The sequence below is a fragment of the Psittacula echo genome (assembly GCF_963264785.1).
Source record: "Psittacula echo genome assembly, chromosome: 22".
NCBI lineage: Eukaryota > Metazoa > Chordata > Aves > Psittaciformes > Psittacidae > Psittacula > Psittacula echo.
In genome coordinates, this window is record NC_137758.1 from 2,931,058 (window position 1) to 2,940,869 (window position 9,812).

Genomic DNA, 9,812 nt, shown 5'->3' on the forward strand with positions numbered 1-9,812 from the left:
CAACAGCGGCAGCAGCTTTTGTTCTGCCTGAGCTGGACAATGCTTGCGGGCAGACACACGCATGGTGCCCGTGTGCCATAGCCGGGCCTTGGCGCTTTGAGGCATCAATGTACTGCGCTCTCATTCCTCTTTCCTTCCTCCCCAGCAGCCTCTGCTCTTGTGCCAGCTCTGGAGATGGGTTTGGTTTGGTTTGGGTTTTATTCTGGGACTTTAAAATGTGACGTTTGCCCTAAAGGAAAGGGAAAGCAGCAGCTCATGAACCAAGAGGTGGTGAGCAACGAGTGCTGTCCTGGCGCTTCCCTGCCTTGAAAGGAAGTGAAAGCAAAGCAGAGGGAGGATGTGAATGTGAAGCAGGGTCCCATCTGGTTTAAGAGAGAGTGACTGTGGTCTGGTGAATAACGAGCCCTAAGGCAAGGCTGGAGCCTGGTGCTGGTGGCCAATGGCATGTCCCTGCTCTGTGCCTCAGTTTGCCCATCCATGGGAAGAGGAGGGTCTTGTCAGAGCACACTGCGAGCTGGGAAGGGCTGGGCAGGAGCAGCGTCCTCTTGGATTCCTTCTGAAACTTCCCATTTGGGCATTGTGTCAGCTCCCCCTTGGATATGGAGGCACAGTGACATTAAAGAACCACTGTCAGTATCCAGCCATGGGTGGGAATGCAGCAGTGTGGGAGCTCCCATTGATCCCATTCTTGGGAATGATGCTTTCCACAGCAGTTCCCCGACACCCTCTCCCTGATGTCTTGCGCCTGGGCAGGGAGATGCTGCTCCAGAAGTGAAACCCATCCTCAGCAAGCAGCCAGAACCATGTGGGATGTTTTATGCTCCCTCCATGGATTTGCTCAGTTGGATGATGTGGCTTTGGATTTGAAACCTCCCGAAACCTGGGATGAGGCTTTGTGTTTGCTCTGCTTGCTCAGCTCGTTGGGGAGCCTGTGTAGGAGGGAGATGAGGCTGTCAAACCAGTGCGGCTCAGTGGGTTCGGCTGCAGCCTTGAAACAGCTCCTGGTTGTCAGCCCCTGGAACTCCAAGTGCAACCAGGGCAGGAATGCAGGGACAAGGCTTGGATGAATACGTTCGTGTGCTGCAAAGTTAATACCATTTATAATTGGAGTTTTTAGTTCCCTTTGAGTGTGGCTGTGGAGCGGGTGAAGCTGCAGGCAGGGCAGAGAAGGCGCAGGACCCCATTTGATGCTAAATCATGGGCACAGCACTGACCTTTCCCAGCCTGTGGGAGCAGTGATTCGCCCCCGGTTCTCCAGCTCATCCTGCCCAAGGCTGTTCCTTTCTCTCAAAGTCCCTGGGGCCAGCACTGACCTGTATCATGCTGTGCTTTCCTTCTGACCCATTAGGTACAGGCCTAAAGGATTTGAGGGCTGCTCCGAAGAGATGAGCCCCATTTGTGCAGTAGAATCACAGAATCCCAGCCTGGCTTGGGTTAGAAGGGACCTTAAAGCTCATCCAGTTCCAAACCCCTGAATAACGCTACCACAGTGCTGCCTTTCCCCGCATCCCAGCCAAGGGCTGTCCCTGCCCGGGCTCCTGTAAATCAGAACATCTCCATATCCCTCTGTGCCTCCCTGGCATGGGAGCATCCTGCTTATCCCGCAGAACAAACACATTGAGCTCCTTCTGCTCTTCCAAGCGGCTTGGCAACACTCGGGAAAATTGGAATGCTTTGTTCCCAGAGGTGCTCTTCTGCCTTGTTGCACAGCGATAGAGACATCAGCCCTGGAGCTCTGAGCATTCACCCCCCACGGAACACGGGAGGAAATCACCTCTCCATTTGACGTTTTGAAGGCCTGCTATCAGGTAGGTGGCAGCAGACCCAGGATCCTGCTGCAGGGCAGCACAGAGCTTCCCATCCTCACTCTTCATTAGAGACCGTTCCAAAACCCCATTCAAAAGAGCACGAAGCAAATCACAGGGAGACAAAAAGGGAGTCTGAGCTGGCAGGAGGCTCTTTAAGGAGGCGCTGTCCATTCAGCTGGCACGGGAGAAGCTGTTCTGACACGTCATAAACTCTTCTGTGATGATTTTGCATCGAACAAAGGGAAGGCTGGCAGAGGCGGAATGGGGTGAGACACCACAGTCAAGGGCCTGAGCTCTCTCCAAGGTGTAGAATCATCGAATCCCAGCCTGGTTTGAGTTGAAGGGACCTTAAAGCTCATCCAGTTCCAACCCCTGCCATGGGCAGGGACACCTTCCACCAGAGCAGCTTGCTCCAAGCCCCGTCCAGCCTTGCCACTCACTGCACAGTGGCCAGTCTTTGATCTCCTTATCTCATGGAAGTTTAATTTACAGAGGAAATCCTGTCCATGGCATCGCCATGGCCTCGTGCTCTGCTCCCCAGTCATTAAAGCAGGAAGGATCTTCAGGGCAGCCCTGTTACCACCGCCCTGATGAGCACAGGGCCAAGGGTCCATGGCAGGTAGCACCACACGAGGACAAACCGGTGTGTTTGGGTTCTTTGGTTACCCAAGGCAAACACTGTAATCGGCTCTCCAAATAGCGTGGCCATTGACAAATGGGCTGTTTATGGCCCAGCCTGGAGCTGCAGCTGAAAGGCTCTGCCAATGTGAGGAGCAGAGGCTCAGAGATGTCAGAGGGTCTTTGCTGGACCCAGCTTTGTAGGGATGGGGAGCTCGTTGCCATGCCTGACCCCCATGGGTCCAGCCCAGCCATGCTGTGGAGCATCTCTGTGTTTTAAAGGATGGAGAAGGACCAGCTCTCACGAGCATCCCTCAGGAGCTGCTGGTCCACCCTGTCAAAGGGCTGCATCTGCTATTGCTGTGAGTCCTTCTGGATCTAGCTCTCATGCGTATGATGTTCTGCCACCCAAAACCTCCTTGTCCACGTGGTGCCACTTTCACCTTCAACTCTGAAGCTGCAGTCAGCTCATTTTTAATACCCCTCAGAGCAGCTCCACTCTTTTCAAGTCTCAACCCACAAGAAGGTTTTCAGGGCAGTTTGCTGGCTCTCCTCTCCCTTGTTTTCACACCCCATTTGAAGTGTGGACCAGGACCCAGCGCCACGGCCAGTGCTGGGCTCCAGCAGCCGATCCACTGCCAGCTCCTGATTCTTGCTCACTGGGAGAGAAAGGGCAGCACCATCCCCATGCATCACTGCACCAGGTCAGGATCAGTTGGCACCCGGCAAGCAGCCATGGGCATTGCTAGGAAGGTGCCTGCAAGCAGAGTCATCAAATGCCCTCTGTTTGCTCAGTCTGGGGGTGCTCCAGATGGGATGGCTTGGGAGCTCAGCTCGGAGCAGGCCAGGATGATGATGGAACAGCCACTGCTCTGCGAGAAGTGGGAGAGATGAGTCTGAGGGAGCAGCACTCGCCTTGCTCCGGGGTCATGGAGTTTGCTGCTGGCACCGCTCGCTTGCTCACAGCCCAAGCACAACGTCCCCTGAGCCCTGCTGGCGCAGCCCGGATCCACCAGCACACAGGCAAAGCATCACCGCTGCTGCCTTTGGGAAGGACCCGCTCCATCCCTGTGTGCACCAGGTAAGCACAAAGCTGCTCTCCTCCTCCTCCTCCTCGCTGGCCAGAAGCACCGTGGGGTCAGGACCAGGAGCTGTGCTACCAGTGCTGGGGAAGCACTGGCTGGGTTTGGAGGAGAAGCAGCTCCGCACCAGAGGCTCCAGGCTGCTTTTCCTCCTAAAAGTCCATCTGTGCATGGCCTCTGTGGCTGGAGTACAGTGCACGGAGCACGAGCATCCGGCCCCTGCTCCCACAGCTGAAGAGCCAGGGCAGAAAGCTGGTGCTGGGCATTGTCTACACACACAGAGCTCTACACCGGTGCCGTCAGCATTGCTCTTGGTCCAAAAGCATCAGATCTGACACAGTGACAGGCAGCGCAGAGGCTTGCTCTGCAGGGATCACAGCACAGGTCACCGTGTACAAAGCAGACGTGGTGACACCGGGGCACCACACTGAGGTCATTCCTTAGCAATCGCAGGTATCAGTCATTCTCGTTCTGCATCAAACCCCAATGGAAGAACCCCATGTGTGGGCTGCCGGGTGAAGAAGATTCCTGGTGAAGCATCAGAAGCCACCAAGCCCCAGCAGAGCCAGCACTGAGGAGCTGCAGGTTTCCCACTGATGTCAAAGCAGCAGTGCGCCCGGAAGATCCCAGTTGGAGCCACAGAGGGCACCTCCATGGCTCCCGGCCATCCCAGCAGGCAGGCTCCAAGCGCAGGGTCAGTGTGGAGGGGCTGGAGCATTGAGCTGCCCCTTCGCTCGCTGCTGAGGGATGCAGGGCACCGAGCAGGGCACAGGAGCTGCTGGCAGGATGGGGATGGGGAGCCCCGGCTCCTCCCTGGGGATGTGCCCTGGCAGCAACACGTGGTGGTGACAGGAGGCATCAGCAAGAACCCGTCAGGCTGGTGTGTGGGACCTGACCACAACACCCAGCGCAGGCAGCGAGACAAGAGATCCCATGGGCTGATAGCGCCGCGGTTCCTGCAGCGCTGCAAAGACAAGAGAGGGTTTCTGTTCCAAAGGTAACTCTAAGGACTGGCTCCCGTCACCCCACAAGCTCCATGCACATTCTGGGCAGCAGCTCCTGGCTGTCGTGAGGTCTCCTGGCAGATAAAGACCCTCATCCTCAGGGCTTGTTCCTTGAGGAACTGTGGGTGCTTCCTGTGAGGGTGGTGAGGCGCTGGCACAGGGTGCCCAGAGAATGGATGCTCTGCGTCCATCTGCACCCCAGCTCGCTGCATGGAGCCAGCACCTCACACACAGACACTCTCAGCCATGCTGAAACAAGCAATTGTGCAGCACTAAGAGCCTGCTTCTGGTGGTGCTGAGTCCCAAGAGGGAGCTGCTGCAGCCCCGGGTGCTGCAATCTGTGCAGGCAGATCACGACAGTGTCCACTCGCTGACACAGGCAGCACAGGCTGGCCTGCTCCTGCCTGCCAACCCATCTGCTGTGTTTCTCACATCATATGCAACTGTTTTATCCTTGCTCATTTCTATTGCTAAACACTTGCTGGGGGATGAGCTATTTTCAAACGCATCTGCTGTTATTTATACAAACACTTGCTTTCCAAAGGGCAACAGAGGGAAGCGTTGAAAAGCAAAGCACCCCCAAATGCTTCCAGGATGTAATTGGGCTGCTTCCCTGCTGGCGATGCAGCCGTGCGCATCGCTCACTAAGGACAGACACGACGATGGCTCCCCTTTTGAAGAGTTCACCGCTCGCCATCATCTTTAGCTGCAGACGGGTGCAGCCCAGCCCTGCCCATAGAGGGAAAACCTCAGTAGGGTTGGAGGAACACGGACAAGACCTCCAGCCCTTACTCAGGCAGTTTCCATCATCTGAGTCATAAGTGGGGTGGAAATGACTCACAACCTGGTGAGGAGGCAGCAGCTCATTTCAGAGATGGATTCAGGGTTGGATGTGCCCGAAAGGACCAAGGGCTGCTGTACTTGGGAGGGGAACATTCTCTTTACGAGGAGACACGTTTGTGGTCCCTCTTATCCAGTGCTTGCTTTACTGTTAACATAAAGTAACAGCCTTGCTGTAGGAAAACACCTACTCTCTGCTGAGCAAGAAGCATAGAGCCAGGGTTATTAGCTTGTGCTCAGGAAGCAATCAGAAAGTGAAGAATGCTATCATAAGGCAAAGTGTTATTGTAATCATAATTACAGTGGAGCAGCTACTATAAAGAGCTGAGAAAGAGCTCCTGAAGCAGCTCTTTTAAGACAAGGTCCCGCTGCCATCTGAAAGCAGGAGTAAGAGGTTGCTGGAGCAGCTTGGAGGCGATGGGATGAGTAAGTCCGCTTTGGAGAGCAGAGCAGCAATTGGAAACACACAGCTCTTCTCCAGGTACAGGGGAGCTCACTGTTAACTCACTGGTGTCTTTATAAACCCTGTCCTGCAGCCCCGGGCCCGCCCTGACTGGCTGCTCGGGAGTGCTGCTGGTGTGGGGCTGGCCAAGGGTGGAAGAAGGGCTGCCATGGTGTGGTACCTGCTATGTGCAATGATGGTGGTTATCAGGACTGCCCCTGGAAGGGACCAGGGAGAGAGCAGGAACAGGTAATGAAGAAATCTCATTGATCTTGGAGGTTTCCAGTAGCTCGTAGACAAGTGGCTGGATTGCTCCTGTTACCTACTAATTACACATCTCCCCTGGCTGTAACACAGTCATTGTGTGACCACGTTTAAACAAAGCGAGTGTTTAAAACCCATGAAACACAGGAGCAAGAACCTGCTGAAGTAGATGTTTTCTGGTTCAATATATACACCATTTGATCTTGAGGCAATGTTTGCCTCACCTGCCTCCACAGAGCTTGTCAGATGCTGGTGTGTGTTAAGTGATCCCTGGCAAGGACGTGGCACCCTCTGGAGCTCTGTGCCAGGGAGCTGCAGGGCTGGTGATGGGAGAGGAGGTGCCTGCTCAGTGACCCCTGAATCTGTGCTACTGGCTGCGGGAGTCGCTGTCAGCACAGTGTCAGGGATGTGGGTATGAACTCTTAACATAATTAACTCATTATTCCTAATGACACACTCTGATCTCATCTGCGAAGGAAAATATTGTTGTTGGCACTTCAAAAGCTCACGTTGAGCTCTTTGAAACGAGCTTTTTTCCCTGATTCTTCCACAACTACAGTTTAAAAACCTTCTGTAAATTTAGAGAGGAGGAGTTCCTTTCTTGTGCAGTTGAAGTTCAACCAGACACAATCACAGAATCATAGAAGAGTTAGTGTTGGAAAGGACCTTAAGACCATCTAGTTCCAACCCCCCTGCCATGGGCAGGGACACCTCACACTAAACCATGTCATTATGCAGTGAGCACCTTTACTTTTGACAGCTAGAGCAATCCTAACGTGCTATTAGCCTGTACAGTGTCAAATACACTTCCATTTAAATGTGCTGTTGATGTGTGTTACTGAGCTGACTTCTGCTTTCTAGTCCTGTGATTCTATCAGCCAGGAATCCAAGCTCATTATGTGAATGCAAATTGTTTCTGGATATCATTAAATCAGCCATAGGCACTTGATGGATATTTACATCAGCTGCACTTGTGATCATTTACCCAATTGGGCAGGTTTGGTTTTGGAGTCAAAAAAGGTCCTGAGGGATTATGATTCACTTCCATTTGTCTGCATAAGTCTCAGTGCAAGCCCTGCAACTCAGCTGCAAAACCAGGCAGAGAATTGCAGTCCTGCTGCAGATGCTGGGGATGAGTGTCCTCCCTTCAGTTTTCACTGCTGCAATTACCAGGAAAAGCTGGAATGCCGGTATAATTTAATACCAATGGAATTTAGATCGGAGACTTCAGAAAAGGCATTCTTGTGGTAGCTTATGATTTATATGAAGTGAAGGTTGTGATAAATGGCAGTATTCTGTATAAACCTGCAATGCTAAGGGCCACTGGATATCTTGGGCTGTGTCCAGACATACAGGTTGTGTCCTGTGTGTGGCAGGATGTAGAGACTTCATTCTCTTTGCCTTTATAACCTTATGTTGCTGGGATGGCATGGAGCAGACATCCATGGTTTGGGGATGACAGCAGGTTTTACCCACTTCAGGCAGGTTTCAGTGGTGACATCAGTAACACTGTGGGTGTCCTTGAAATAATGGGATTTGATAGAAACTGGGAAAAGCACAGGCAGAGACAAGGTGTGGACGCAGGACTTAACGCCCTGTTGACAGATTGAGCAATCCCCCATGGCACAAGAGATAAGGTGCAGCAGCACAGCAGTGACATGGGCTCCAGCAGTGTCGGTCTGTCCGCAGGGCTGCATCCCTCCTGCCTAAGGGGAAGGGCAGCACCTGGAGCTGGGAGAAAGGAAGATCCAGATTTATTCCCTATTAAACTCAGTAGAAAAAGTCCCTCTGATTGCAGCTGAACTTGGACCCCTTTCTCCTCCTCCTTTCACAACTAGGTTCACATTCGTGCAGATCTAATTTCGTGTACTTGCAAAGTCTGACTCAGCAATGAAGTTATCAGCTTCCACTCGAACCTGCAGGAAACTGGGGGGGGAAAGTCAGTCTTCCCAGAACTGACATCAAAGAGGTGCTTTGTTTTGCTGAATCAGGCCCTGAGTGTGCCTGGACCCTTATTGTTTTGAACCTTAGATGGTCCACAAGCCATCAAATAGATAAGTGTTTGATTCATTGGGTACAATAAGATTCTTCAGTCGGTAGCTGGGTGGGAAAAGCTGCAGATGCATTGATATTTGGGGCAAAGGTTATAAAACCTTTAATTTTAAAGCAAGCCTTGGCTAAAGCCTTGCAGAGCGCTCATATCTTCCCATGTACACTGGGCCTCTTAAAGGATATAAGTCTTTTTGTGCTGCTTCTGTTCATAGGAATGGGTTTCAGTTTAGTGACTTTGTAGCTTTCAAATCAGAAGTTACGGCTGATTTTTGTCTGCGTGTTTCCCACATACAGCCTCACGTTCTTAACACAGAGCTAGGAGCTTCCTACGGCCACAGATGTCACGATGATGCTTGTACTCACAGGAAACAAGTTACTCAGCCGCTGCTGTTAAGCATCCTTAAAGGCAGATGATCTTGCCCCACTGCAGGAGGACAGACCGAGCTCCACTGCTGCGGCTGGCAAGGCTGAAGCCCTGCAGAGAAAGAGAAGGTGAAAATCCCTCTGCTGAGCTCACCTGCCTCCAGCTATACAAATTGAGAAGCAGTGATTCACTCGTCTGCTCCCAGCACAGTGGTCCCCAGGGGAGGAGATGCCTTCTTGAGCCATAAAGAACAGGGATTTATGGACCAGCATCAGCAGCCACAAGCTGTGTGTGGGAGCAGAATCCTCTGTGCTGTGTATTTCTGCTGCACGCACAGGCTGTGAGCAGAACTAAAGCAGGGGTTTTTCTCTCTATTAGAGTAAGGAGGGTAAGATGGGGACTCTGAGCTCTGTGTGTCTTCTGGCCACTGCCCCTTGGTTCGGGATAAGCCATTCAACCTTTGTCTTAGTTTCCTCCTCTCTAAAGCCAGATGAGTAATATTTAGCATCCCTGGGGATGGTGACTGCGGTCCTCGCCCTGTCCCTGGTTATTTAAAGAGGTGATGCTGTGCTTGCAAATACAAGCAGTCCCTTTGCATTTTAAGTGCCATTCATGGAGAGTTAGGCATTCAAATCATAGAAGCTATTACAGCTCCTCATGGGGTGCTTATGCATTTTTAACCAGGGGAAAAAAGAAAGGCATTGAAATCTATTAACTGCTGACGGTAGCTTTTTCTTGAGAATGTATTTTATAGCCGAGTTATAGTTTCTTAGGGCTAAGGAAGCAACCTAACAGATCATGAGACCCTGTGCAGTGACTGTGGTGAACTTCGGATCCTTCGTGCATGGCTGCTGTTACACGTGAACCCTAAAGGGACATAAACCCAGCGTCAGGACCTGTGCGTGGTGTTTCTGTGTTCCGTCAGTTTCCCATTGATCACGGGCACATCCCACTTGGCTGTCACATCTTCACACTGTGCCCAGTGGCCTCGTTGAGCCCCATACACCCTGAGCAGCATCACCCCGCGCCCCGCACTGCCACCAGCACCTTCCCCTCGGTAAGGAACCGCTCTCGGCCTCGTTATCTCCATGGTCCCTGCTCCATTCGCTGTCACCCAGCGCTTGGCCCGTTCCCATGCGCCCTCCGCGGCCTTGGGCGCTGCGCGGCCGCGGGGAGGCCGAGGTCCGGCCGGGTGCCCTTCACCCTGGGGCCCGGCGGGGAACGGGCCCGGCACCTGCTCGGCCCCGCCGCCGCCGCGCACAACTTTCCGCGGGCCGCTCCGGTCCCGTTCCCCCCCCGCGGCCGCTCCGGCCCCACGCCCGGCCCGCCCCGCTGGCT